The sequence below is a fragment of the Amblyomma maculatum genome, chromosome 5 (genome assembly GCF_055883805.1).
Source record: "Amblyomma maculatum isolate TAMU_Amacu chromosome 5, ASM5588380v1, whole genome shotgun sequence".
NCBI lineage: Eukaryota > Metazoa > Arthropoda > Arachnida > Ixodida > Ixodidae > Amblyomma > Amblyomma maculatum.
This window is the reverse complement of record NC_139348.1, coordinates 145,403,306-145,408,656: the sequence shown is the minus strand read 5'-3', so window position 1 is coordinate 145,408,656 and position 5,351 is coordinate 145,403,306. Positions and strand designations below refer to the sequence as shown.

General features: G+C 46.3%; 1 non-coding gene across 1 annotated transcript; it reads right to left on the bottom strand.

Annotated features, from left to right (window-relative positions):
* Window positions 1–775: 775 nt before the first annotated feature.
* Window positions 776–846, bottom strand: TRNAG-GCC (transfer RNA glycine (anticodon GCC)). The gene has a single exon. It is a non-coding gene; the product is annotated as a tRNA-Gly (tRNA).
* Window positions 847–5,351: the final 4,505 nt, after the last annotated feature.

Sequence of the window (5,351 nt, the reverse complement as noted above, 5' to 3'; positions counted from 1 at the left end):
TTTTCAGCTATAGTGATTGATAACTGATTGGTGTGTGATAGCCGATGACAAGGTAATGAAATCATTGTAAATAATTGAATAGAGAAAAAAATAAGCATATAGAAATGAAAAAAATTAGGAAAACAAGGATAACACAGGTGTTAAAATGCTGAGACGGAAATTCAACGCTTGGCGATGGTAATTAAGAACATGTACTGGGTGTAAGTGATCAACTGAATCAACTGAACGGAAGTGAACTGCACATTAACTATGATCCCTCATGTGTCGTGTGACACTTCATCGCTCTGTACTTACTTGTCGTCGTCTTTATAAATTTCCATGCCTGCGCAATGGGTCCAAGCACACCGCTATAGCAATGGCCTCTTAAACTGTGTTAAGCGGTTCCAGAACTATACAGTGCGCAATCACTCAAGTCGCCAGAAAGCAAATCAGCCGATCTTTGCCTGAATACTGACCTTGAGATCCCACTGAACTAAAAGAGAAATGAAACGGGAAATGCCTTCGTACATACTTCCCATCACATCTCGCTTACTTAGATAAAGCGGCTGCAGTTGTTTTTCATGAAAATAAGGGGCCGTCTAAAAACACCCGATATAACTTTGCATATCGGGACAGAGCAGTCTGGCATTATATATTTTGCTTTTCAAGCATCCTCATGTCATTGATACTCTGCACTTTTATCATATCTAATTTTAACCTTTTTTTTTATTGAACTTACATTTCGCCGATAAGCATTGCATAATCGTTCCCAACTGCCATAAAGAAAAAAAAAGTGTGCGTCGGCCGGGAATCGAACCCGGGCCACCCGCGTGGCAGGCGAGTATTCTACCACTGAACCACCGACGCCAACGATAAACGTGTGCGCAGAACTCAATATAAGTTCCTTAACAATTTTTCTGGAATTTGTAACCACCATTACACTATTAGTTTATTGTTCTTCGTAACCAGCTATTCGTGCAGACAGCAATAGGCCTCAATTGCAGGGACTATCACCTTCAGCCACAACTTATCCCATGCATGAAAACTTTTAAACGAAAGAAAAATGGGTAAAAAGAGGTTCAAAGGTGCCAGAATGCTCAGAATGGAAAGCTAATCCTTGATGATGGTAATTAAAAAAGTGCGTAATTGATGAAATGCGCAATTAAAATAATTGAAAAAATAAAAGTTGGGCAAAGGGGGTTCAACTTTGGTATCAGAATGCCCAGAATAAAATGCCTATGTTTGATGATGCTAACTTAAATAGTTGAAGTTTGTAATTATTCAATAATTAATTGAAACAGGTGAAAATTAAAAAATGCGCTCAAAAATGTCAAACTGCTCAGAATTAAAATACAGATAATATTTCCTGATGGCAAATATTAGTGTATAAAAATAAAAATAACAAAGAAAGAAAAGAAAAAAATTCAGGAAATGAGAAACAATGCCAGTGTGCATGAAATGCTATCACGTCATGATGTTAACTGTGAAACTTAATCCTGATATTTTTCCTGTTTCGTAGAACAAGATAGTAGATGTGGCCGGTCAGCAAAGTCGGCGAGTGCTTTGACGAAGAGTGTGACAAAGTATTGTTCGTCATTTCGAAGCAATTTATTAAGGCGAAAGCTTTTCTAGGCTCATGGAATAAAATCCCGTGCGCGAGATTGTGCGCGGGATTTGTGCGCGAGATCTGTCATATTCCGCGAGATTGCGCGAGATGTGTTCTGGTCTAGCATTCCTGCCATCTCCAATCCCACACTTGAACGCGCGCCAAAGAACGCTGCGTGACAGGAGCGATGGTGTACCATCCAAACTCACACATGCAGAAGAAAGTGTGGCAGATACTGTACCTTTACTTTCGTGTAAACCAATTATAGCTATATATATGTAGCACTGCAACGAACGCCAATAAGAGGCAAAACTGATTTATTTATAGGAAGGGAAAGGCGCAGTAACTGTCTCACTTGTTTTCTGTGGACACCGCAACCACGCCGTAAGGGAAGATAGGAAGGTGGGAGTGGAAGTGTAACGAGAAAGAGGAGCCCTAGTGGAGGGCTACGGAGTAATTTCGGCCACCTGAGGATCTTTAACGTGCTTTGACATCGCACAGCACACGGACCAATAAGAGGCAAAAAAACTGATTTATAGGAAGGGAAAGGCGCAGTAACTGTCTCACTTGTTTTCTGTGGACACCTCAACCGCGCCGTAAGGGAAGGGAGGAAGGCGGGAGTGAAAGGGGATAGAGAGAAAGAGGAGTCCTAGTGCAGGGCTACGGAGTAATTTCGACCACCTGGGGATCTTTAACGTGCGCTGACATCGCACAGCACACGGACGCCTCTTCGTTTTTTTTTCTGTGAACTGATTTATTTATAGGAAGGGAAAGGCGCGGTAACTGTCTCGCTTTTCTGTGAACACCTCAGCCGCGCCGTAAGGTAAGGGAGGAAGGTGGGAGTGAAACTGGAAAGAGAGAAAGAGGAGCCGTAGTGGAGGGCTACGGAGTAATTTCGACCACCTGGGGATCTTTAACGTGCGCTGACATCGCACAGCACACGGACACCTCTTCGTTTCGCCTCCATCGAAACGCAGCCGCCAAGGTCGGGTTCGAACCCGGGTACTCCGGCACAGTAGTCGGGCGTCTTACCACTGCACCACCCCGGCGGGATTTAAACTGATTTAAAAATCTGATTTATTTATAGGAAGGGAAAGGCACGGTAACTGTCTCACTTGATTTCTGTGGACACCTCAACCGCGCCGTAAGGTAAGGGAGGAAGGTGGGAATGAAAGTGGAAAGAGAGAAAGAGGAGCCGTAGTGAAGGGCTACGGAGTAACTTCGACCACCTGGGGATCTTTAACGTGCGCTGACATCAATAAGAGGCAAACGATGGGATGCAAATGATAGGAGAGGAAGGGTGAGCTTTCGCCATTCTCCTCTTACGAAACATCTATGAGATCCTGTAATTTGTTTCCAAAACTCTTCCGACAAATGTGTACTGTGAAGCCATAATACCGCCTAGGGACTCGCTATCTTCTAGGTTTCTCTGACCCGCGTAAACATCTCGTATAGCCAAATCTTTTGGCACGCAAGGGACATTCTCTCGCGCATACTCCTAGCCAAATGGCACAAATGTTTATGCCATGAAGGCTGCCCTCGCAAAGCACGATAAACAAACCGCACATCGTAGCAGACGACCAAAACAAATATGTACACACAGGTCGAACTCATTGAGACCGGCGTTGTCTGCTACAGTGGACCGTTCTAATTCGTACTCTTTGCATGATGTTTGAGAAGTGCCTATAAGGCGAAAGCCTTTAATGGCTCATACTGTCGTGGACAAAATGTGTCCCGCTTTTGCGGCGGCTCTGATTGGCCGAGGCGGGATGACGTCATAGGTGTCCCAGCAATGAAGGAAAATATTGTATATAGTTTCCGGCGTTTGGTAAATCATGCAGGCAGTACACTAACCACGAGACGAAGAAACCCAAGGATGCGGGATCGAATCCCGACCTCGGCGGCCGCTTTTCGATGGAGGCGAAAAGCAAGGCGTCCGTGTGCTGTGCGATGTCAGTGCACATTAAAGAACCCCAGGTGGTCGAAATTTCCGGAGTCGTCCACTACGGCGTCTCTCATAGCCTGAGTCACTTTGGGACGTTAAACCCCACAAACCAACCAACCAACCTTTGTTTCTCGACTATGGTTTAACAGGAAGTGAATGTACCGCTGTGTAAAAGGAAGGGGCAAGTTTCTGCTGACGAAGCCGACTGTCACACAGAAATCTGCTTGCGGCGTAGAATAGTAAGTGCTCTGTGTATGTTTGTTGCCCCGCTGGGGTGGTGCAGTGGTAAGACGCCCGACTACTGTGCCGGAGTTCCCGGTTTCGAACCCGACCGCGGCGGCTGCGTTTCGATGGAGGCGAAACGAAGTGGCGTCCGTGTGCTGTGCGATGTCAGCGCACGTTAAAGATCCCCCGGTCGAAATTACTCCGTAGCCCTCCACTACGGCTCCTCTTTCTCTCTATCCACTTTCACTCCCACCTTCCTCCCGTCCCTTACGGCGCGGTTCAGGTGTCCACAGAGCAAGTGTGACAGATACTGCACCTTTCCCTTCCTGTGAACCAATCATCACTGCAAGCTTAAAATGCAGATAGAAGGCTTCGACGGGGAAACTCAAGACGCCACACTTTATACATGACTGCACAACACACAAACCAGCGCACTACACATACTTACATACACGGAAATGATGCTACAAGAAATAACGCACTCGTTCCTTACTGGTGATCCTCATGCGCATTCCACATAGTCACACTCATACCGGTTGTTACCAAAGGTGGGTGGTTCGCACGCTATCTCAGACGCACAGTACGGAAAAAAGCCCAGGTGGTACCTTGTCTCAAGAGACGCCGCTGTTCCACAAAAGGAGCATTGAGGAGGATCAGGTGAAGGGAATCGGTGCTGCCACGTCGCCTTAGCTGTGGATGTCGGCTTTGGAGCGTCCTCGTACCATTGACGAGATCGATCTCGGAGGTAGCAACAGCCTCTGGCTGAGTCGGCGTTCCGGAGGCGCCGAAACAAGGCCCGCGTTCCAAAGACTAGGTCAGTGTCGTGATCCACGAGACCGGGGCCTCTGCCGGTGGGGACCACCCTTGCCTTGTCAGATGGAAGGGAGGATACACCAGGTGCAGTCCTCCAGAGAGAATACAGACCTCAGCCAGCGACCATCATCATCCTACGGCAACCTCAAGCAAGGCTTCCTGGTCGGTCGGCCTCACGAATGAACACATTCTGCATCAACTGACGGCCTCGCGCCAGCGTGTGCACCCATAACGTTCTCCCTTTGTCTATGCCGCCACTCCTCCTTTTATACTTCCACTTCATTTTCTTCTTCCTCCTCGTCTTCGGCTTCGTCTTCGCCTTTCCATCTCCCAAAAATACCACTGCACTCTCTTTTCTTCCCTATTCTCTTTCTCTGGTGACGCCGACGTTCACCACTCTTTGTGGGACTGCCCAGCACTACGACCGACAAGAATCAGACATCAGACGGTATCCTGTATTTCAACTAGAAATCTTGCTGCATATATTATCTGGACGCAGGGACCAAATGATCGCTTACTCCTGGACTTGATAAAATCAACAAACCCCTTTTCATTAAATTAATAATTTTATCATACTCACTATATAATCATCTGATACCCTGAGGCAATAAATATTGTCCATAAAAAACGCCGATGCCCACATGTGTTCGTCGATCAGAACTCAGTATAGCTTCGAAATTTTTCTATATGCGTGTTAGAGATTCATACCGTTTTGTGCTAATTCTAACGATGCAAACGTCAAGAAATCGTAGTTACATTAAGTGGCATATGTAGATAAAACAC